Source organism: Microtus pennsylvanicus, chromosome 4 (genome assembly GCF_037038515.1).
Source record: "Microtus pennsylvanicus isolate mMicPen1 chromosome 4, mMicPen1.hap1, whole genome shotgun sequence".
NCBI lineage: Eukaryota > Metazoa > Chordata > Mammalia > Rodentia > Cricetidae > Microtus > Microtus pennsylvanicus.
In genome coordinates, this window is record NC_134582.1 from 46,940,217 (window position 1) to 46,965,630 (window position 25,414).

Below are 25,414 nucleotides of genomic sequence, written 5' to 3' on the forward strand. Positions count from 1 at the left end.
TTTCTTTTTTTAAATAAAAATAGTATCTTTAAAATGCCATACACAACAGGCTGAAATACTAAGCATGTTGGTATTAATCTGATATAAATGAGTCATTTAAAAACAGTTAATATTTATCACAGCTTTGACATTACCTTACAGTCAAAGCCTTTTATTATTCAAAAGTCTGTCTTTTGAAAAAACTATTCCTATCCCAGAGAATAGTACTTTATTGTGCATAAAAGTTTAAATTATCATATTTTAAGGAAACAATCATTAAGTTACAGTGACATCAAGTATATTTTTTGTACTTTACATAAAAACAGTGGATCTGGAAAACTAAGTTAAGGTAAAAGATAATTTAAAAGACAAAACAGAAAATGGATGTTAGAAAAATTCAGAAAAGGGAGGACACACAATATAAATCCTATGAGAAGGTGCATTCCACAAGAACCATTTTACAATTTCATCTTAAGATGCAGCTACACACAACACTGAAGTCATATTACTGCAAAAAAGAATTAAGTTGGACTTTTTTTTTATGAGTATAAAAAAACCTCACTTTCCCCACAGAACATACAATACTGTTATCACATGAGCCACCATCACTAACCATCCTGGCCTGCCAGTGACCTCGCTGTTAGGGCTGGGCTGAGAGCCCTCACCAGGCAGCGCTGGCCCCTGGCCACCACTATAGAGGGCCAGACAGAGACAGAGTTCTCTGAGACCCAGAGGGTCAGTATCTTCTAGAACAGAAGGTAGTTTGTTTTCTTTAACAATGTCCGTTAACCAACAAAAACCAAAAAAAATTTGCCACATCCCAGGTGCCCACCCTGGGCCAGTAGTAGTGCTCATAAATATAATCTCAGTACTTTGGAAGTCGAAGCACTCACTACTGTGAGTTTGAGGTTACATAATCCACACATAAATTCTAAGACATTTTGGAACCTCGCTTCAGAAAAATCAAACATGAAAGCACTGCTTAGAAAATATTAAAACAATGCCACTAGAATTTTTAGTCAACTGAAGCTAAGATATAAATCATTTTTAAAGGGCTCATTCATATGGGACCTGTTGCTCATTAGTAAAGTTAGTGAAATACTGAAGTACTTCATTACTAAACATTTATTAAAAATTTAAGGGCTGGAGGCCATACAGATGGTTCAATGGGTAAAGGTCCTTGCCCTCAAGGACCAGTGACACAAGTTTGACCACACAGAGTTGTTTCTTGTGGCATGTGGCCTACCAAATAATAAGTAAACAACATTTACATTTTATGGGGCTGAAAGCTCAAGATGTTCCCCAATAAGTAGAGTCCTTAAAGCCCTGGGCTCAACCCCCAGCACTGGAATAGCGGCACATGATTGTGATCCTAGCACAAGGTCCACTGTCCCAGCTTGGCTTCAAACTCAAGATGCTCCTACTTCCACTTCCAGAGCACTGGCAGATTGGAGGCAGTAAGATTATGAGTACAAGAGCATTTGCAGCTACAAAGAGTTTGAGGATGCCTGGGTTCTCTTCAGAGAACTAATCTGAGAATGCAACATCAAAATACAATTTACCCATAAATTCTAAATGTCCATTCATGAATGCACAATCTTCCACTCTCAAAACACAATGCATCCCCAACCACAAAAAAATGGAAAACAAAAATGCTTACCAACATGACCTATAATTTAAATTTAGGTAGGTGGGAAGGAGAATGAATAGGTCAGTGGAACACTTGCCTGGCTAAATTCTTGAGAGAGGTCTTAAGTTCAACTGCTAGCACCACACACATAGAAATAAACAAATGCAATTTACTACAATATGAAAATCAATTTAAAATTTATTTTATACTTGGGAGACAGAGTTAGGAGAATCCTAGTTTACAAAGTGGGTTTTGGGCTACATAGTGAGACCTGGTCTCAAAACAAAAAAAAAAACAAAAAAAAAAACAAAAAAAATCTAATTTATTTTATATGTGTGGGTCAGGACAGTCTGCAGGAGTCAGTATTCTTCTGCTATGTGGGTCTTAGGGATTAAGTTCAGGATGTCAAGCTCAGCTGAAAGCATCTTAGCCCAATAATAAAAAAATTAACTAATTTACTAAAATATATCTTTACACATAAAACACCCTCTGATTTAATTATCAACAGAACTTCCCTGAGCAGTAAATATCATCATCATCATATTATTATTTTTGAAACAAGAGTTTCTCTGTGTTACTAACAGATCTGGTTGTCCTGGAACTTGCTCTGTAGACCAGTTAGCCTCGAGCTCTCCTGAGTCTGCCTCCCAAGTGATGGGACTCAGGACACACCACCACCGCCCAGCTTAAATATTTTAAAAAGTTAGAAAAATATTAAATCTAGATAGACAGCACAGTCAGTAAAATGCTTGCCTTGTAAATACAACAACCTGATATCGATTCCCAGAACTAGAATTTAAAAAAAGGGTATACTGGTAGGAGTTTATAATCCCTGTACCAGGAAGGCAAGGACAAGAAGAGATCTTTGGGGGCTTCCTTGGCCAACTATTGTACTGTAATTGGTGACACTTCAGGCCAAATGAGATCTAGTCTCAAATAAAATGAATGGCATTCCTGATGATACCTGGTGTTGCCCTATACATCTCCTCACACTAATTAAAAAAAAAAGAAAAGATTTTTCGAGATAGGTTTACTCTGGGTAGCCCTGGCTGTCCTGGAACTCTGGAGATCAGGCTGGCTATGAACCAAGAGCCGCCAGGAGTTTGGTTTTAAATAAAGGCTTGCACCACTACCGCCCCCCCCCCAAAAAAAAAGACAACTAAAATATTCCAAGAAAAACACTGCTAATAGGTATCTATTACTGCCACATCTTGACATGCTCTCAATTATATAAAATAATCACTTCTTAAAAACAACAAGTTTTAATTTGGAGACTGGGATGTAGGTCACCGTTGGGTAAGATCTTAATGTGTAAGATCTTGGGATCAATCCTTAGAATCACAAAAATAATTTTTAAAAATCTGTCAATGCCTTTAATCCCAGCACTCGGGAGGCAGAAACAGGTGGATCTCAGTAAGCTGGAGGCCAGCCTGGTCTACAAAGCAAGTTCCAGGACAGCCAAGACAGAGAAACCCTGTCTTGAAAAACCAAAATAAGTAAAAAATAAAAATCATTTATTAAACCTTCCAGAAGGCTTTATTTACTAAAAGTTACCAGCATAGGGCTAGAGATGATTTAATGCGTGAAACTGTTGTGCAAGCCTGAGGACGAGTCAAAGGCACAGCATGAGCACTTGTAATCCAGACACTCCACCTACAGACAGAAGAATCTCAGAAGACAGAAGACCTGGAGTACAAAGTGGGAGAGAGTACAATTCTGCTTCAACCATGGTAGAGGGTTCATACATGTGAGCCTGCATTTGTTACTGCATACACAAACAATAAGAAGATACGTAGCAAGACCCTGTTTCTAAAAACAAACCAGACCAGATTCACTGTTATTGTCTAACATAATCACACTTAAAACATACACAGCTGAGTACCTTAAGAGGATTTGTTGGGGGGAGGCTGGTGGGTAGGAAGAGGGTCATACTATACATTCCACATGGCCTTAATGACTTCAAAACAAAACAATCCTGTAAACTCTAAAGTCCGAAATCTCCCCCAGGCCATTTTAATTTGAAAAGTTATGTATAAAAATCCCTTAAAGACAACACATCTAAAATTTCCTCAATTGTAGTTTCTTTCTGTTCTACTTTTAGATATCTATAGTTTAAACACCAAGTTTTTTTATTAAGGATTTCAGAACAGCTGGGTGTGATGTTGCATGCCTTTAATCCCAGTGCTGGGCAGGTGGCAACAGCAGTAGGCTCTCTGATTGAGACTGAGGTCAGCCTGATCTACGCAATGAAACCCAGTTACAAAAATAAAAAACAAAAAGAAATTTTAGAATGAAGAGAACATATTCTGTATAGATATACTAAGAACATCTAACAAATCATTATCTAATATTTGATAGCACAAGTAGTTTTTTTGTCATTTCTGTTCCAGACTTTGTTTAAAGCTGGTCTACTTCTACCTTAATTCTTCTTAAAAATGAGATCCTAAAAACCATGAGAATCTGATCTGATAAGGACTTCTACTATTTATACCCACACACCCATTGTTCCTCATTACAAAAGCAAATGGAGGCAGCACTTTGGAGGCTGAGGCAGGAAAATGGAAAACTGGAGGCCAGCCTGAGTTATTGTGTCAAAACCATGATCCAACAAAAAAACAAACAGTAAATGCTAACTTCTTAAAGGAATTTTAGAAAATCACCAAGCAGGAAATATAAACTGACCTAGGATCAAACTTCAGAGAAAACTTTTTTTTGGATATATATTTTTCTATATATTTAACAAATCAAAGTTGACATCCGCAATACTGACTTTCCATGTAATAATGTATAGCATAATTATTTCTTAATATTACCCTCTTCTTAAAATATTATTTGAAAGTAGTAGTAGTATAGATTTCCATTTCCACAATAAAACACCCCTCTCCCAAACTGAAGTTTTCAACTTTTATTGTCTACCAACAAGCCCGGAGCCTCTGTGCATTAATAATGCCAAGTAAAAGTGACATCACTCAACTCCATCAATTAAAATTCCACACTTAAAAACTGCCCTTAATATTTATCATATACAATCTGACTATTAGGCTGGGCAATGGTGGCGCACGCCTTTAATCCCAGCACTCGGGAGGCAGAGGCAGGCAGATCTCCGTGAGTTCGAGACCAGCCTGGTCTAGAGAGCTAGTTCCAGGACAGGCTCCAAAGCCACAGAGAAACCCAGTCTCGAAAAACCAAAAACAAACAAACAAAAAAAAAACAAAAACAATAACAATTTGACTATTAGAATAAATTTAAGTGCAACCTTTCCATCTTAGAACTATTTATCAAGGACCATGCTAGTGCACTGTCACTATAAAATTGAAACTTAATACTCAGGCAGGGGCATGGCGGTGACCTATAGTATTCAGGAGGCAGAGGCAGGTGGATCTCTTCTGAGTTTGAAGCATGAGTTTCAAAAAAACCCAAAAAACTAACTATCTCCAAAGAAAGACAAAAAACAAAACCAACCCAAAAAGATTTAATACTCTCTTCTACCACAGCACTTAAGTAAACCATAATATTTCTAAAATGTAAGATATTATCGCTGCATTCCCGCTTTTAAAAATGTATCACTTCATTTTATTATTTCTTGGTCTAAAAGCATCAGGTAAAAAGTTAAATACTTCCAAATCAATTCATGTTTAAACGGTACATAAAAGTTGTATATAATTGACGAGGAAGTAAGAGAAAGCTACTTCTATGGGTAGGAATCATAAACTAAGTACTTGTGAAATGGCAAAAATGTAAACTTAAAAAACCTCAATGCAAAACACGCTGGGTAAATGTATCTTTTTCAAGGATTATATAACCAACCAGAAGAATCTTTTAGTAATACTTCGGTGACATTTAAGTGCAAAGGCAACCTTGGGGGTTTCTGCAATAAAATACTTCCCCCTCCTTCGAGATTCCTAAAATACTAATGTTCATAAGTTATGAAGCTAACTGGGCGTGGTGGCACAGGCCTGTAGGTAATTCAGCTCTAGGGATGCTGAGACAGGAGGATATGGAGTTCCTTCAGCGACCTCAAAAAGAAATTTATACAATGCGTAGGGTAACTTGACTGTTAGTAAAATAATGCTGTTTTGAGACAATCCTGATGTTACCACGACTGGCCCCCAAGTCATGGCAATTCTTCGTCCGCCTTAGTCTCGAGTGCCGCTATTACAAGTATGCGTCATTACGCCCAACAATTAGCTTTTAAAGAGCTTTTCAACACCCATGAAAAACCGCCCGCGATGTAATTTTTTTGCTGGCATAGTCAAATCTAAATTTACCTGGGCGAAGCGTGTTGTACAGACTGACAACTTAGCCCATTTAAATACGCAACACGCAGCAGCAACACAAAAATCCCATGATTACTTCCTATGAAATCAGCGACACATAATTTCAGAGCTCCAGAAAGACTAGAAATTTCAGAATCACCACCGTTCTCGAAACGTCTAGATGAGTAACTGTAACCTATCCAACAGAGAAATATTCCACAGAAGGGGCTAATCGAGTCACCTAACAGGGAAAGCGCCGAAGGGGCAAACACCTACGGTAAGAGGAAAACACAAAAGCGTGGCACAGCACTAGCAGAAGAGACTGAAGGCTGCAACACGGCCCTCCGAACCCTTTGTCTGAAAACCGGAAGGTCTCCCAACACACCAGCCTGTCCAGAAGAGCCCGGACTGTTTTGATAGAGAAAGGAAATGTGAGGTGACTGACTGACGAAACGAACATTCTACCGAGGAGCATGCAGAAAGCTCTACCCAGGAGGCAATACAAAAGCCAAACGTTAACGTTTCATTTTCGGCCATTTTTACGCAACTGGGGGGGGATGGGGAGGAATTGTTCCAGATGTCGGGCTAAAACCGCGCGCGGGCGAGGGACGCGGGAGTCTTGGGAATGGAGCAAAACGGAGCGAGGGGTGAGGGACGGCAAGGCCACTGACGCCAGGGAAAGCAACGTCGGTCAAAACACGCAAGCTTTTCACGGCCTACGGAATCCTCCATTTTGGGTCCATTTTCAGGGGAAAACGGCAAACGCACCGTGCGGGACTCGCGCGCCCACGGACTTCCCGGGGTTGACTACCCTCCCTCCCCGGACGGCGGGCCCCAGCGGACAGCCTCCGCTCCCTCGGGCTCCGAACGCTCCTCCCTCCTCCCAGCGCCGGCGGCCCGCGTGTAACGGGCTCGTCCCGCCCCCGCCCCCTTAGCCAGGCGCGCAGGACGCTCGGCGGAGAGGCGAATCGAACCTCCGGACCCCGACTCTCCCGCCGCACCCCCGGGCCGTCGGCTGCCTGCGCGTCCTCCCGCCGAACGGCTCACCTCCACCGCCCGGGGAGGCAGGCTGCGCCGCCACCGCAATCCTAACATGGCGGCCGCCGCTCAGGCGGCTCACATACGCAGCGCCGACGGAGAACGCACGGGGAGCGGGAGCGAGCGGGAACGGCGCGCAGCCAGCTCCCGACAGGCACGGCCGCGGCGGCAGCCCCGCTCGGAGGACGCGGACAGCCCCGGCCACCCACCCGGACTCTTACCCGCTTCACGCCTACCTTAGGGGAAGGGAGAGGGAAAAGGAGAGATACCTCTCTCAGCGAGCGGGACGCGGAGGCTCCCACAATCCCCCGCAGCAACGGCGCTGGCAGGAGGTGGCGACGGAACGAGAGCTCACTCTCGCGAGAGCGCCCGTTCCCACCCCCACCCCCGTTCCAGTTCGGCACGCGCTAGCCCCTCCCCCGGCGCGAGGTGGGTCCCGGACACACGCGGCCGGCGTTGTTCTCTGTAGCGGTCGCCTCCCTGCTCCCTTGAAGGCGGGAAAAGCGGCACGAGCGCGTCCACAGGTTCGCACACCTCCCAGAAAAATGCTGGGCGCCTCAACACCTCAGTGATGCTGCAGAACACCCCAAAAAGCGGAGCAGTAGGCGGGCGATCTATACTCTCCGATTTGCCCGGTGAGGAACCGTGCTAGAGGGAACTATATTTTAGTTGTTTAGCCAGAAACTCCTGTGACATAGAATTAATTAGCGGTGGATAGGGCAGTTCGAGAATTAAGATGCCAACACACCATCTTAAAAAAAAGAAAAAGGCTGAATTTTTCTGCTGTGAAGAAAGGTCTCTGCAGAGGCCACAAACGGTTTGAGGACTTCCTGGAACCGGCGATAGACCCGCCTGAGAGTTCTCTGCTGCAAAAAGTCCTGGGACCTGAGATGCTTCTGCTTTGAGATTAGGGAACCCTTCAGGCTGCAACCCTCATAGAACTCAAAATTTGGAAGGTAGAAAGATTTAATTATTGGGGAGTGTGAGGCCAGCCTTGTCTACAGAGCTAGTTCCAGGACAGGCTCCAAAGCAGAGAAACCGTCTCGAAAAACAAAAAAGTTCTGGATGCTTCCTGAGGTAATGCTATTCACACATAACCAGTTCATTTTGACAGGTAAAAAAGCCAACTCACAGCACTTTACCTCAATTTATTGCTTTATTTCATCAGTGCTTCTATCAATTAGGCCTCAGAGAAACTGTCAGCTGTGATAAAACAATCTTTGTCCTCATGGAGCTTTAAGTATATGCAGATAGAAACCAAAATGTGCATCAGTTTAGCTAGATGAAATAGATAATGATCTGAGGAATGAGAAAGCTAATGATCTGGTGTTAAAGTGTTAAGGCAAGTGAAGAGACTGATCTCAGGTATTAGAAGCAGGGGTAAAAAACACAGTGCTTTTGTAGGTAAAATTACAGAGAAGACCGAGGAGGTAGTAAAGAGCTATTCTCCTGGGCTGGAGAGATGGCTTAGAGGTTAAGAGCATTGACTGCTCTTCCAGAGGTCCTGAGTTCAATTCTCAGCAACCACATGGTGACTCACAACCACCTGTACTGAGATCTGGCGCACGCCTCTGGCGTACCGGCATACATTGAGGCAGAATTTTGTATACATAATAAATAATTTTAAAAAAAGCTATTCTCCTTGGGTTGCATATACATAAGATATGTATTCAAGAAAGGCTATAGAAGAATTAGCAGGCACAAATCCTGGTTATTAACACATACACACGAATCCACAATGGATGCCTCACAGCATGGCATTCTACAAAAATAGTGAACAAAAGTAGAGGAATACTTGGAAAATAAGTTAATCACAATGATCAACAGGAAGACAAAAAAATTAAGACTGATAGATGAATGTATGGAAGGGACACAGGACCCAGCCTATGAAGAATGTGTAGCAAGAAATCAGAGCTGAAGTAATTTATCTTACTTGCTATTTTAAGTAGCTTATATTAAATACAATCATTAGAATATCTTAGTTACTTATAGAAATGCCTCGGAAGACATTAGGGAGTCATTTCTGTGCATCAATGAAAGCAAGACCCAATAGAAATAAGATCTTCATGTCCAATCTCAAATCACAACACACCTAACCAACGCTTACACACTCTACCGGCATGTCAGCTGTATACAAGTGAAACACTTTTTAATTGAGTAGTTTATTAAAGCTCTGCAGTGAAATGGAAGACAAACTACAGGTGTGAAGAGACATCACAAAGACAGACTTGTGAGCCTGTATTCATCAAGTATGTCATAGTAGTTTGGGGGTACAAAGATGGGAAACTGGAGAACTGTCCTCTGAAACCTGGCCTGGGAGGGAGGAGAGAAGGCTCAGGATCTGGGCTAGCAAAAGGACCTTTTAACAGGAAAAGGCTGTATCTATGAAGAACAAAATATATTAAAATATTAGGTTTGCTAATGCCTGCAACCCCAATTGAGCCAAGTTTGAGAGCAAACTGCCTCCGCCTCCTAGTGCTAGGAGTAAAGGCATGCGCCACTGCTTTTTTAATGTTTGAGGCAAACATTTTTGACAAGTTCTCGGGCTAAAGATGTAGCACAGCTGACAGGCCCTGGGCTCCATCCGCAACACAATTTGAGAAGTCCTCGCACACCTGTAAGGCAGGAGGATCAGGAGGCTCAGTCACTAGATACCAAGGTAGAAAATTTTGGCTGGAAACCATGTCACAAAACAAGTCATAATAAATTTACACCCAACTGTCAATCTTTACAATCTACCATGAATTTATTCACAAACAGTAAATAGTAAGGGTCTTCCCTCCCGTGGAGTTTTCATCTAGTAACTTTGTCCACTGTTCAACATGTGATCCTGGGTTCAGTCCCCAACAATGGAAAAAACTGGCAAGAGCTGATCTTATTTAATAACAGAAAAAAGCAGCTTAGGTGGCTAGAGATAGCTTGGCAGTTAAAAGTGTATGGTGTTCTTATAGAGAGCCAAAGTCAAGTTCCCAGACACCCACAAGAGGTTCAGAAAGCTCTGGGGGAACACACCCATGGGAAGTTTAAGTTTACAATATTTAATATCCTTGCCCAGAAACCTATCCCTGAGGAAGAACCATGAGTGTGTAGATGTTACTTCTACACAATGAATTGCTTTCCCTTTCAGGATAACTCAACAGTAGGGTGGCACATTGAGAAACACGAGTTAGTAAATTGATTCACTGTAGGCGTCTCTACACAGCAGCGGGCAAAAAAAATCAAGAATTCACCAGCTCAGAGAAATGGTTTTCCTAAGAGTTCAGCACAGCTCCATTAGCAGGAGCACAATTCTCAAGAGTCATTTCCACCCTTCTCAAGTCTCTAATTAGTTGCTCTTACCCTGTTCTTTTCCTTTGTGTAAATTCCTAGGCACTGTAGAGGTCTTTTTGCATCCCTTTGGGACCTGCAGAACTTATCCCATTGGGTTTTTTCTAACTATAATTTAAGACCTGGCCCAAAATTTCAAGAAAAACCCTGTAACCTGTTTAAACCCAGTAAGTGACAAAGTAATAACAGCCACCATCAATGGCAGCACTAGTTGCCTACCTTTTTTTTGACTTTTGAGACAGGGTTCCTCTGTCCTCAAACTCCGAGGTCTATTTGTTTCTGCCTCCAGAGCATTAGGATTCAAGGTGTGCACCACCAGCAGCTCTGCCTACTTATTTCAAACATGTTCCTTTAATTTATGCAGACCCAGGACCTGTTGCACTTGCTTCAGACCAGGGTTCACTTCCCAGCACCCGGGTGGCTCACATCCATCTTAACTCCAGTTCTAGGGGACCTGCTATCTTGACTTCATGCCATCAGGCACGCAGAGGACACACAAATATACACACATGAAATTTTAATGTTTATTTCTACATGAATGGGTGTTTTGCCTGCTTATATGCCTGTGCACCACATGCATAGTGTCCTGGGACTGGAGTTGAAAGTTGTGAACCACTGTGTGTGGATGCTGGGTATTAAGCCTGGGTCCTCTGGAAGATTGAGTTGTCCCTCCAACCCCTAAAAAAAAAGTAATTTAGCCAGGCGGTGGTGGCGCACGCCTTTAATCCCAGCACTCGGGAGGCAGAGGCAGGCGGATCTCTGTGAGTTTGAGACCAGCCTGGTCTACAAGAGCTAGTTCCAGGACAGGCTCCAAAACTACAGAGAACCCCTGTCTCGAAAAACCAAAAAAAAAAAAAAAGGTAATTTAAAGCCTCCTGCCAAGCCTCACAACTTGAGTTGGATTCCCAGAACCCACATGAGTGTTTTCGTCCTCTTACCTCCACTAGTGAGTAGCACCATCATGTCTCCATATGCTCACAAAACTGCAGGTACAAAAATCCCTGCAGGGCCGGGCGATGGTGGCGCACACCTTTAATCCCAGCAATCGGGAGGCAGAGGCAGGTGGATCTCTGTGAGTTTGAGACCAGCCTGGTCTACAAGAGCTAGTTCCAGGACAGGCTCCAAAACCACAGAGAAACCCTGTCTCGAAAAAGCAAAAAAAAAATTAAAAAAAACAAAACAAAACAAAAATCCCTGCAGGGGGCTGGAGAGATGGCTCAGTGGTTAAGAGCATTGCCTGCTCTTCCAAAGGTCCTGAGTTCAATTCCCTGCAACCAAATGGTGGCTTACAACCACCCTAGTGAGGTCTGGTGCCCTCTTCTGGCCTGCAGGCATACACACAAACTGAATATTGTATACATAAGTAAATATTAAAAAAAAAAAATCCCTGCAGGAGAGGCATGGTAGTACATGCCAGTAATCAGACTGCTTGAAAGGTACAGGAAGTTACTGTTACATAGTAACATAGTTAAGGCTTGGTTACACAAGACTGTCTCTTTCAAAGAGTGCACCTGCCACCCCATAACTTGGGAGACAGACTATGGGATGGGTGTGGGAGTGCTCACCTACCATTCCAGCACTTCAGGGATGGAGATAATATTAGGCCAAACTCTCACACACGAGGAACTATCTGTCTCAAAATAGTCTTGGGCCTGACAGATTCTGCGTTTATCTTGCTGGTCCCCTAGAATACCTGGTTCTGAGCCAGTCATCCCCGGGGATCCACATACATGTCATATACCTTTGCTTAAAATATCTTTAAGTTCAATACAAATGGTGAGAACCACTAGAATAGAAGCCATATAAACCCAAGGATAACGAGGATGATCTTTATCTTCTAGATAATATAGTCACTTTATTCTTTTCAGATAAGAAACACAGACAAGTTTGGCATGTGATTGATGACTAGCACTCAGGAGGCTGATCCAGTTGGATCACCTACTTGAGGTTAGCCTAGGTTAGACTATCTTAAAAATGTGTGAAGATACATTTTGATACTGTAACTAATGCTGTTTCATCCCAAGGCCTGAACTTCACTCAAAGGTCAGAAATGTTACTAAATCTATTCTGCTACCTCTTTGTCAGTAGCCCCTGGGAATTTTTTTAAAGCTTTCAAACATTTGGGAATTTTTACCCTGAAAGTTTCAATGAAATTCCAATCTCAGTGTTCATCAAGTAAGCTTTATTGGAATGTAGCCGCATTCATTTGCTGATACATCGTCTGCTTTTCACACAGTTGCAAAAACACATTATTAACAATATTTCCTATCTGGAGTGTTATAGGAACTTAAAAGACCTTTGCTTTTCAAAACCAGTGTCCCCAAAGCATTTGAAATGTTCTGAGCTGTCATAAGATGGTTACTATTCAAATAGATCCCTAGAACAAAGTAGTGAGCCATGTCCAGTAGTACATGGCCGTCATCTATTACCTCAAGATATTATAGCTGGGGGTCTGGAGAGATGGCTCAGAGGTTAAGAGCACTGACTGTTCTTCCAGAGGTCCTGAGTTCAATTCCCAGCAACCTCATGGTGGCTCACAGCCATCTGTAATGACATCTGGTGCCCTCTTCTGGCCAGCAAGCATACCGACAGACAGAACACTGCATATATAATAAATAAATCTTAAAAAAAAAATTATAGCTGGGGATGCAGCTCAGCTGCCCTGGTGTGAATTCCATCACTGCCCAATCCCCAAACTGTAGCTGGACTTTGCAAGCATTCCCCAAAGTATCACAGCTCTTAATCCTCTAAGGCAAATTTAACTTCCCCTGCCCATGAGTACTTTAATTAGGATTTCGACATTACAGGGACCACATACATTACTCAAAACACGGTGTTGTCAGAACCCTGAAGTCCTGATGGAGGCAGTCTTCTCATTCTCCTAGAATCCAGGAAAAGGTAACATGCTGTCAGTAAGGTGCCAGATTTAGTGCAAAGGAGGCAAAGCGTCCTCCCCACACAGCTGTATTCCATTCAGTCCCATTCCTTTTAGCATGGAAAACAATTGTTTGCACCTAGACTAGGACCAACTCCACAAGGAGTCATTCCACTCTCAGGGATGCAAAACACTGCCTGAAGGTAGCCGGCACCGCACCAAAACAGTGCAGAGCCAACCCTCAATAAAACAGCGCTTATTCTTCCAACAGTGTAACACAGCCACAGGCACCACACAGCCTGGACAGCTGACAACTGCTGGATCTCTCCAGAAAAATCTCCTTTCCCATCTCATGTACACTCTGACTGCAGGTAGCAGACATGAACAGACTTCACTTCCAGTCTTACAACAGCAGTCTCCGCCATTTGGAGGGACTAAACTTAGACTGTTAGCAGTGAACAAGACACACTACAATTTGTCTTCTAGGACTCACAACATCCCTATAAATCATTCCTCAGTTGGAATGGCAGACAAAGATCCTTCATACTGTCAAACAAAAACATCAAAATTCTGCAATCAACTCCAAGAGTAAATCTGCTTCCCTTTGTTTCCTGATGCGTATCTATAGCGATGAGGCAGAGAAGGCAATGCTAGAATAGACACTTACCTGATAACCACACCTGCACTACTTCTCAGGGGGGCGAAGACCACCCTAATTCCAAGTCATCCTAAAGAAATCAAGCAAATAAGTTTAGAAATTCACAATAGTTAGGTATTAACATTGCCCTATATAATTATAAGTAACTAGTCAGTCCTTTCCCGGGACTGAATATTTGAAGCAGAGAACTACCTATTACATGTTATCCTTTGCCCTTCCACTGAAAATAAATATAATTTGTGTCCTGTCATCCCGCTAACTCCTCTGAAGGCGCCTGCTCCTCACTAGTCCTAAAACCATTCCCAGAAGTCTGTTCCCAGTGTATACTTGAGTCCCTTTTAAGAGGTTAATTTATAAAACATTCTGGTGGCCTGCAGCCTATTTCCATGATAGCTGGATCAAGAAGATCAAAGGAAGGGATAGTTGGAGTTATCTGAGTTTAAGTTATTCTAAGATGTTAAAACTGAGATCAGTGTCAGGGGAGGAGTTAAGAATTTGAGGGGCGGGAAGGCAAGAGTCCAAATACTTGGAAAAGCCAATGCAGAGGAATAGCTAATGCTAAGGCAGGCCTGCTTGAAGGACATTTCCTAGGCTAAGCCAGTACTGGTACATTAGAATAACCAAGTAGTTATGGGCGTGAACCCAAGGGCAGGGGAGATAGATGGGGTTTGGAGTGGTTAGTATAGGGCAGTAACTTTCCTGTCAATATTGTGATCAGAGCTAGTTTGGTTTGGTAGCCTATGGCATTAGATCAAGGAGCAAAGGGGTGGATGGGGGCAAGCATGATTAAGATGTGAGCAGCGTGGAGGCTACTGATGGGGTGTGTCAGAAGATGCACACAGGGGTGCTTGATGGACCAGGTAAAACCCCTGATTTTGGTCCCCTAAAACACCACTCAGGGTAACTTCTGAAAATCGATTAGGGCTGCCTGTTTGCAGAGCTAATTCCCAGCCATCCCTGAGTGTCTATTCAAATTCAAGGGTCTGGGTGCAGACCGTTAAGTGACATGCTGAGTCATGGAACTTCAGGTGATACCAAGTCTGGTAAGGACCCCTGTCCAAAAGAGAGAAAAGGGAGGGGCCTTGGCAGGATGCCAACCACTCAGGATGTTAGTTTTCACAGAAGCAGTAACTAGGTGGCCTCTATTGGATAATCATGATTCTTTCTGAGTGATGGGTTTGCCTAAAATTGTGGCATTCTTAGAGAACCAGCATCCTAATAATAAAACAGATCAAACAAAAGATATCTGTTCACTTGGTACTGTTTGACCTAAGCTTAGTTCCCAGAACCCCATGATTGATACTCATAACATTTATTGAAATACTAGAGCAGAATACTAACTTTAGTTGAGACTGGGCTTCTAGGTTGCCTAGATAACCTAAAGGGGATCCGGCATGCCACAATACCAGATTCAGCATTCCCGTCAGTGAGCTCATTCCATGGTGCACTTCTAAAGTCTCTTTTGAAAAAGGGATATTGTCTGGGATTGGTGGCTCACACTTTAATCCCAGCAGAGGCCTGTAAATCTGAGTTTGAGGCCAACCTGAGACACAAGTGAGTTCCGGGATGCTGGCCAGAGCTGTTTCACAGAGAAACCCATCTAGAAAAATGGAGGGGGTGCCACAGTCCAGCTCCTATTATTGTGAGGAGGGGGAGCCATGCACTTGTAGCGAGAGCACGTTCCAGTAACCTCCTCCACTGTCTCAGGCTCTAAATCCGGATGTTTCTATGTTTACACCCTCACTGGCTTGGTTTCTTTTGTTCTGCTTCCAAGTTGTGATTCGAGTAACCCATGTCAAACTTGCCAGACCAGAACCACTAGAGACCTGGCCTTTAGGTTTCTTCCTGCATAACTTGCTCTTTACCTTAGCGGGCAAGCAACTATGCTGACATCCTGGAATAGTTAACAACAGAGTTGGCATGAACCAGGCCCAGAACGCCAACCAGCTATTGGCTGCTGTTCTCCCAGCCGTGTAACACTTGCCTGGGTACAAGGAAACCTAGGCAGCTGCCTACAGCTGGGGCAAAGCAGAACTAGCGGAATCGTACTCACCAGGGCAGGCATCTCCTCAAATTGGCAGCTGGGCACTATGAAATCAAAACATCCCAGATTAAAGTCAGCCAGCAGTCAATGCCCGTGCAGTTAAAAATAAAAGAGAAAACAAAACTCTCTGCCCCCAAGCCCCCTTCAGCTTGTGAAGGTTGAGCCAAACAGACACAACACAGTAGACAAACAGCTTACCTTTGGGAGCTCTGTCCCTAACCACAATAACTAACTGCCTCAAGAGTTCTCTAGTAGGATTACAGTAACTATCTAAACTGAATGTAGTCATGGTGCGAGGGGACTTGTGCTAAGAACCTCAATATCTGACACTTTGCACACTATTATAACATATATAAGGCAAGTTATCCAAGCTCATGCCGTTTCCAAACCTCACGTCTAACCCACTCTAAGCAATTTAAAGGAATATTAGAAATAATATAGGCCTCATTGTTCAGGTCTAACTACCCTTTCAGGGCGTGGGCTGAAGCAGCTCTGGTTCCCCATGGACACGTGTTCCCCACAAACCTTTCACAGTCCCTGCCCGGAGCTCCAGAAATGCTAAACTCTGAACACATTCCAGGTGATTCCCCAGCTGCAAAGGGACCGCACCTCATTGGTGGCTACTCTTGGGGTTAAGATTTCTCCTAATCCCTTCACGATGACCTCCAAGGCCGGAGGCACAAGGAAACAAGCCCCTGTCTCTTCCCGTGCCCAGGCAGAAGCCTTCTCACTCTCCGTCTCGCCTAGGTAGGTAAAATCTCCAGGACCTCTCCTCGTCGGGCCCTCACTCACCTACACGTGCTCGGAGCTCCGCAGGACACAGCAGCCTTGGCAGAGGCCAAGGAGGAAAGGGCTGCCTGGAGCCGGCGGGAGCCCCACCCCGGGGCGGTAGCAGGGCGGGGCTATCCCGCCCAAAAAAGGCGGGGCTAAAAACACACCAGGCTGACGACGTAGGAGAGCGAAGTCCTATTACACTGACCTGTCTTAGAGAATTGCTTAGTCTCTGAACAAAGGCTACATTTGCCTGGGTCTTTATGTATAGGAGCCCTAGGTTTGCAACTGCTAAAGACAGAGCCCCTCGTGTTCTACTGGGGCCAAGCTGACTGCCTACGGACACCTAGTGCTTGCAATAGCGGTTTCTCTTCCACGTGTGGCGCCCTTTGGTTGCTGCTGGTCTAGCCCATGCTTTTTGTGCCTCCAGTGCAGATCCTTCAGCATCTGATTTGTCGATCGGTTAATGGTGCCCCTAGCCACACAGATCATCTCGGTTGGTCATGTTTTAAAACCTGGAGACCACACCCCTGATGTCCTTCAGTAAAATCCTCGAGTGGACAGATTTGGGCTGCTCCAGTGCAGTAAGCTAAAGGTCACATTCTTGATCTGAATAGACACCTCTCTGTTACCAGGATTTCTTTTGAATACTAACGTTTCTTTTCCCTTGTAGTTAAGGATTATGATTCTGGGGTCTGAACCCGATTTGTAACTCCTTCAAATCCTGCTTTCCAACTCCCTTCCCATCTTCCTTTCCAGCCTCTCTGTCAGTAAAGGTCAGGCAAGCCTCTGGGGATCAGCTACTCCTTGGCATCAGCCAAATGTTTTATTACCTATTTCCTCAGTTCCTTCATGAAAGGGGATGGGAGGTCCTGTACATTCCCGCCTTAGCAAACCTCCTTTGAAAACACCATGGCGCCACAAATTGATTCTGACAAGAGACCCTAGGCTACAGAGCCAAAGAACTACTGGAGAAGTAGCAATCACCAATCTTCCTCCCCAGGTTTGATGGAGTTGGACACTGCCCCTAGCTAGGGAAAGGCTTACATAAATGCAGTAATTTAAAGGTCGCATGGTCAATGCTGGGCTAGAAAGCAGGGCTGTTTTGCAGTTAAAAAGGAATGTAGCTGAAGACTGCTGTCATAATCAATGCAGCGCCCGGCTGTCACAGTGTATTCATAAAAGAGGGTTTATGAGACCGATAAAGCCGAGCAGGCTGGCTAATTTTCCTGCAGAGCTCTGCTAAAGGAGGAATTGCATTGGCACCTCATGTATTTTGCTATCTTCCCTTCCAAACCCACAACACAGAGAAGGCAGAACTACCTGAAGAATTCATGAAAGGAGAGATGACAGTAGAGTATGTGTGCACTTGTTTATGAGGGACTTCAGAGAGGAGGCAGGGAACAATTGAACACAGAGATGAGGGTCTCCGAGGAGAAGAGATCAAGAACCTGGTGTTGACTGTATTCACAATGTAGTCTAGCTAGACACAGAAAGCAAGAATTATGTAAAAGAAAGGCCAGTCACTGTGAATACGGCTATGTAGTGAGCCCTGTCCTCATGCCACAGTGGAAAGGTAGCCAACATTCTTTTAGAAATGGGCCATTTAGTGTCCTGTGGAGAAAAACATGTCATTCTCCTATATTTTTGTCTCTTATACTTGCAGCGACAAGACTGTAAGGAAATAATAAAAACAAAGAGGGAACACTTCTCTTGTTTACAATGTTGAGAATTAAATACTAGGTCTTGGTTTTTTGAAATCGAATCTTGCGTACCATAGCCGGGTCCTGAATTCATTTCTTTTAGCCCAAGAAAGAACATTTCCAGACCAATAATGTGGATTGGTGGGAAGCAAAGGATGACGGCAAGACATAGAACAAAAGTCCAGCCAGAAGTGACCAGCTCCCCAAGCTTCTTGCTATTTCTTCATTTCCTTCTCTTTTCTTTCTATCCCCCCTTGGTGTGTGTGCATGTGTGTGTAGCTTTTCTAGACAGGCTTTCTCTTCATAGCCCTGGAACTCACTCTGAAGACCAGGCTGGCCTTAAACTGATAGAGATCTGCTGGCCTCTACCTCTCAAGTGCTGGGATTAAAAGCGTGCTGCCTCACCACCGCCTGGTTCCATCCACTCTTTCTTGTTTCTTCCTTGGTCCCTTTTTCCATTAGACTGCTCTTTTCCTCTTCTACCTCGACAGGGACAGCTAGTAGATAAACACTAATAATTTTTTTTTCGAGACAGGGTTTCTCTAGCTTTTTTTGGTTCCTGTCCTGGAACTAGCTCTTGTAGACCAGGCTGGCCTCGAACTCACAGAGATCCACCTGCCTCTGCCTCCCGAGTGCTGGGATTAAAGGCGTGCGCCACCACCGCCCGGCAATAATTTGTTCAGCTAACCATGTCAGGAGCCATTTTCCCCCCAAAATTATTGCAGGAACCATTGTCCTAAGGAATTTGCAGAAAACCCCACTTCCCAATTGTATTGAGAACTGTTTTACTGGCAGAGCCTACCCCACACCCAATCTGTTAATAGAGAGCTTTCTGTTAGCGGAACCTGCCCCACACTCCAATTATCTAGAGAACTAGGTGTGTCAACTTGTGAACTCCTGGCCGAGGAACGGTGACCTGACCGATCGTAATCTCCTGGCCTATGTGACCGACGTGGACCACGCTGCAAGAGCCCAGGCTCCTGCTCTCCCCTCTCCCCCAAATTCCTCATCCTATATAAGCTGTAACCATACTCTAATAAACGGAGACTTTGACAAGAACCCCGCTTGGCCTCCTTCCTCTTTTCCCGCCCATATCTTCCAGATAGCGCCTTTCCAGGACCCTGGAATTACTGACCAGCCAGGTGGGTTACAACCCTAGACTGAGTACTTTTTTTTTTTTTCGAGACAGGGTTTCTCTGTAGCTTTTTGGTTCCTGTCCTGGAACTAGCTCTTGTAGACCAGGCTGGCCTCGAACTCACAGAGATCCGCCTACCTCTGCCTCCCGAGTGCTGGGATTAAAGGCGTGCGCCACCACCGCCCGGCAACCCTAGACTGAGTGACCCGCCGAGGCAGTACAGTCGCGCCTGAACAGGGAGACAAGAGACATCCAGGAATTACAAAAGGGTCTGGAAAACCTAAAAGATTCCTTAGTCTCTCTGTCAGAGGTGGTTCTGCAGAATAGACGAGGCCTTGACCTGGTTTTTCTTAAAGAAGGGGGACTTTGTGTTGCCCTTAAAGAAGAATGTTGCTTTTATTCAGACAAAACAGGCCTAGTACAGGATAGTATACAGAAGGTAAAAAACAGTTTAGAAGAAAGAAAAAGAAACAGAGAAAAGCAGGAGTCTTGGTACTAAAACTGGTTCTCCACTTCCCCCTAGCTGTCCACACTTTTGCCTAGTTTATTGGGCCCTCTTATGGGACTATTACTACTATTATCCTTTGGCCCTTGGGCCTTTAAAAAACTAACCCGCTTTATTAAGACCCAGATTGACGAAATAACAAAGGATTCCATAGCTGTTCTTTACCATCGCCTGAACACTCGAGGCTCCATGGAGGACCTCAGAACTCCAGAGACAGAGCTACCTGCAGCCGCTCTCCAATTTTCCACCCTTACTACACACCCCAAACCCTTTAGGTCCTGGAATCCCTGGAAAAAAATGTTTGGCAGGCAGCACTCGTAATCTTAGGGTGGAGTAGGCATTTAGGAAGGAGGATATACCTTAGGCCAGACTATAAGGTGAATACTGGGTTTGGAAAATGCCCTTTCTTCTTGTCTCGAGGTGGAGTTATTGGTGCCCAAATTATATCTTTACTCAACCTATACGTAATATCTTTTATTTGAGGAACTCCTCGCAGTCTTTCCATTAATGATAGACGCAGGGGTCCAACAACGGGAGATAGTGTGGACCCTCGCCTGAATAGCACACCATACAGAGGCCGGCTCAACATGGCATGGTGCCAGGACGAGAATCGCCCTCCACATGGCCTAAGACAGGGAACCCTGTGGTCAAAGACCTGCTTACTTTAGGTCTTGCTAGATACCCTTTATTTGAGGAGCTCCAAGGACGGGCGACTTGTGGCAGGACATCCCCCAACCTAAGACAGGGTGCTGGGACCCCTAGGATGGGTAAGGGGGAAAAGACCTGGTCCCCACTTGACCTAAGACTCATAAGGCACCCCTCTGTTCCCAGGAGAGGTAAATTGCTCCTCCACTCGAGAGGAGGGTCCCTCCTTGTCCCAGTCCCTTCTCCTTTAGATCTGACACCATGGTTGGACTCTGACCTGGTGCCCTCCACTTGATAGCTACCTGCCTTTAAAAAAGGAAGGGGGAAACCATTCAGCAGATGCAGATAAAGTCAGAGATAGAGATTTCTGTTTGCCCAAAGCTTAGTCTAGTAGGACGTAACATACACTACTAATATGGGTTGTAGCAGCTAGCATGGCCTGGGAGAGTCCTAGAGATGGCTGAATTCTCTCTCACTGACCCTGAGTGTTTAGAGGAGACTCTTTTTTTGTCTATGTACTACACTAGCTGGTAAATAAATAATAGCTACCCAAGTTAGATTGGGGTTCTGTGGTGCCATTATTATTTCTCAAAAGCATAGTTAGGTTGCCAAGAATGTAGAAAAATTAAAATTATCATGTGCTCTGGTAGCAATGTAAAATGGTAAGACGATGCTCCTGCTTTGGAGAACAGTCTAGCAGCCAGGTTCAGGGGCATGACACACACATGACATCCACCTCAAAGGGAGAGGATTGTCACACGCTTGAAGCCAGCCTGAGCTACATAGTCAATTCCACTTCTAGACTATCAGGGTAATATTAAAAACCTTTTCTCAATTTTTTTAAAAAATATATTTATTTATTTAACCTGCTTGCCTGTGCACACACACCAGATGTCATTACAGTTGGTTGTGAGCCACCATGTGGTTGCTGGGAATTGAGCTCAGGACCTCTGTAAGAGCAGCCAGTGCTCCTAACCTCTGAGCCATCTCTCCAGCCCCCCTTTTCTTTTCTTTTCTTTTTTGTTTTTTTTTGAGACAGGGTTTCTCTGTAGCTTTGGAGCCTGTCCTGGAACTAGCTCTTGTAGACCAGGCTGACCTTGAACTCACAGAGATCCACCTGCCTCTGCCTCCCAAGTGCTGGGATTAAAGGTGTGCACCACAACCACCTGGCTCAATTTATTTTTATTTTAAAAAAAGAAGAAAGAAAAAGAAGAGAAAGATGGGCTTGGAGGGATGGCTTAACAGTTAAGAGCACTGGCTGTTCTTCCAGAGGTCCTGAGTTCAGTTCCCAGCAACCCCATGGTGGCTCACAGCCATCTGTAATGAGATCTGCTGCCCTCTTCTGACCTGCAGGCATGTATGCAGACAGAATACTGTATACATAGGGAGGAGAGTGGAGAAAAATGTATAGCTCAATAAAAAAAAATAAAAACACCATTTTTTTTTAAAGAGCACTGGCTGCTCTGGAAGAGAATCTGGGTTCAGTCCCCAGCACCCACATGGTGTCTCCCAATTGTCCATTACTGCAGTTATGGATCTGACTCCCTCTTCTGGCCTCCAAGGGCATTAGGTGTGCACATGGTACACAACAAGTTTAAAAAGAAAGAAAAGACTGAGAATTTCTCAAATAGTTCATCTGGGCTACTTTATGACCGTGATTCTGTGCCTACATATATCCATACAAAGGAATGGAAACAGGACTATGAAAACTCTGTGCAATGCCCTGACAACCTGATTCATATAGGAGGGGTCCAGCCCCTGTATGTGGTCCTCTGACTTCCACACGCTTATGCTGGTATGCACATGTGTATGTGCACGTGTGCTCTCCCCCCGCTCCATAAAAGTAATTAAAACAATTTTGAGACAGTCTATGTAGCGTTGGCTGACCTGGAACTCACTATGTAGACTTAACTGTCTCGTCCTCCTGAGTGCTGGGTATGGGATTCAGGTCCTCTGGAAGAACAGGAAGTGTTTTCTAACTTCAGCATTTCTCTAGCCCTCTTTCCCTTTTTTCTTCCTTCGTTCCTTTCTTTCTTTTATTTTTTTCTTTCTTCTTCTTTTTCTTTCTTTGGGTTTTTCGAGACACAGTTTCTTTGTGTAAGCCAGGCTGCCCTGGAACTCACTCTGTAGACCAGGCTGGCCTCTAACTCAGAGCTCCACCTGCCTCTGCTTCCTGAGTGCTGGGATTAAAGGTGTGCGCCACCACCTTCGGCCTTTCTTTCTTGGCACAGGGTCTTAGTATATAATTTAGGCTGACCTCACTTTTACTAAGTAGCTCAAACTGGCCTTGAACTCTCTGGGACCACCCAACTGTAGCCTCTGGAATTATGGGTATGTAGCACTGTGATTGACCGAACACTTTAAATGGGCGAACTATATGGTATATGAGTTATATCACAATAAAGATATAAAAATAACAATGAAAAGGATACTAAGGGGCCTGGAGAGATGGCACAGAAGTTAAGAGCACTGGCTGTTCTTTCAGAAGGCCTAGGTTCCATTTGCAGCATCCACACGGCAGCTCCCAAACCTCTGTAACTGCAGTCTGCAGTGATCCAATGCTCTCTTCTGGCCTCTGAGGTAACCTGGCATGTGAATGGTGCACAGACATGCAGTCAGACAAAGCATACATATAAAACTAAATTTGAAAGAGAGAGACTACTTAGGGAAAATCTGCACCCCTGCTTTTAATTCCAGGCTGCCAATGTGTTTTGTTTTGTTGTCAATTTAAAGTCTAGAAAGAACTTTTTCTTGTGTCCAGTGGCTTCTCAGCATTTTTTCCTCAGTCTCTGGGAAAACATAAGGCATGTGGGCCAGCAGCACAGCTGATTGGGAGAATTTCATTCATTCCCATCCTTCCACTTCCTACTCCAGCTACCCTATGATGGCTCGGTTCAACATGTATGATGTACTTACTATGCATAAACTATGTACTACTGGAAAGAGCCAATGTCTCTTTACTCTCTCCAATGTTTGAAATTATATTATGACAATGAACTCTATGTAAACAAAACTAGCACTTTAGATAAAAAGGTTATGTGCCAATCATAGTCCTAAGGCAGCCTGGGACATTGGGCTCCTTCTATTGCGTGTAGTGCCAACAGCTACAGCAAGACCGCTCCCCAGTCCTTGACTCCCCCTCACATGCCTCCAATCAACCCTGCCTCTGGTTGCTAGACTCAATTTGTTAGTCTATTTTCATACCCCTCATTTTCTCACCATCCCCACCCCCACAAGGTCCAAATTGGCCCTCCAATACTGAAACCATTTGCCGGAAATTCATTAAACTGAACACATGGGAAATTACAGAGGAGATTTCACTTGTCACTTAGGCTCAAATATAGAAAGTAATTTTATGAGGCCAGCGCCGGGAGGCTATTTTTACCTTGTGTGTTTGTGCTGAGCTCCCTTATCCTGCAGTCTCTCATTCTTCTCTTCCTGGCTATCTCCCCTTTTCTTTGTTTTTTCCTCATACTAAACATTGCCCTTTAAATCTTTATCCCCGCTTCACACTTGCGTTGTCACAGCTTCTCTTATCTCACATTCTGGCGTCGATTTCTGACGTCACGATCCATTCAACCTGCAGCAGGCCCTGTGCTGGGCACCAGAGTGGGCGAGTGGAAAGACAGAGCCCCTGCTATTATGGAGTTACAGCCTGATGAAGGACCTCAGGGACAGAGAATTCAGACTTGGTCACCAGAAAGCTGGGAGGAATAGATTTGTACCTTTCTGATTCTGATATGAATTTTACTACCGAGTAAACGGGGATGCAAAAATAGCCAGAGGCCTGGCGTGTTTATGAGGAAATAAGCCCGTTATAAAAAGAGGTAAGAACGCCATAGGCCTGACTTACACGTGCTGTGTAGTTCCCTAGGTAGAGAGAACGTGGATTTGGGATTCAGATTTAGGTTTGATTCTGACTACTCCACTCACAAATTCCTAGTTTGACTTTGAAATAAGTGACCTCCGGGCCTCAGTTTCCTCCCCTGTAAATTAGGAGTATCATCTGGGCATGGTGGCATGTACCTAGACTCACAGCTACTGAAGATGCAGTGTGCCATTTCTAAAGCCCAGAATTTGGAGATAGCCTGGGCAATGCACCAAGGTGCAACTTCTTAAGAGGAAAAAAAAAAAGAAAAAGAAAAACGAAAAAAAGACTACTGTCATCCTCTTTTAAATGGTTGCTGCCTTTTAAGGTACAGCTATCCTAACCAGCAACTGCAACTCGGCCACGACCAGCCGAGGCTATGCAGCAAGCTCCGCAGCCTACGGAAATTCCGTTCCTCAGGCACCGACCCTTTCAAAGCTGCTAAAAAACTTATCTAAATTTCTGTTCTCAAGATTCAAACGTTGAGGTAAAATCCTGCTTCCCAGAGAGGCTGAATAGCAAGCAGCTCACCTCCTCGCCTGTTGTGTTTTTTTCCTGGCCCCTCCTCATAAACCCTTCTCCACCTGGCTCCTCCCTACAACTTCCTGTCTACTAGTTGCTGACTCAGCCTCCAGACCGCAGGTGAATTTTATCTAATCAAATACATTTTTATATCCTTATACAAATGTTCCAGAGCATAAACAAAAGTTTAGCTTTGCGGTGGTGGCGCAAGCCTCTAATCCCAGCACTCAGGAGGCAGAGGCCAGCGGATCTCTGTGAGTTCAAGGCCAGCCTGGACTTCAAGAGCTAGTTCCTGGACAGGTTCTAAAACTACAGTGAAACCCTGTCTCGAAAAACCAGAAAAAAAAAAGTAACACACTTAAAATAATATTTTTCGGGCTGGAGAGATGGCTCAGAGGTTAAGAGCACTAGCTGCTCTTCCAGAGGTCCTGAGTTCAATTCCCAGCAACCACATGGTG

General features: G+C 44.3%; 1 protein-coding gene and 1 non-coding gene across 12 annotated transcripts in view; both read right to left on the reverse strand.

Moving 5' to 3' along the window:
- The window catches only part of Matr3 (matrin 3), a 38,577-nt gene extending 21,900 nt beyond the window's left edge, over positions 1 to 16,677 (reverse strand). For 2 of the 11 annotated variants that reach the window (XM_075968952.1, XM_075968950.1), the window contains exon 1: positions 7,140 to 7,279. The gene's annotated coding sequence lies outside the window, so the exon portion shown is untranslated. Of the gene's footprint in view, positions 1 to 6,839; positions 7,095 to 7,139; positions 7,281 to 13,048; positions 13,112 to 13,772; positions 13,834 to 15,816; positions 15,852 to 16,599 lie in introns of those variants that run through there. The other 9 variants (XM_075968951.1, XM_075968956.1, XM_075968955.1 and 6 more) reach the window with 9 other exon arrangements.
- Positions 13,234 to 13,427, reverse strand: LOC142849103 (small nucleolar RNA SNORA74). The gene has a single exon (XR_012910507.1). It is a non-coding gene; the product is annotated as a small nucleolar RNA SNORA74 (small nucleolar RNA).
- Positions 16,678 to 25,414: the final 8,737 nt, after the last annotated feature.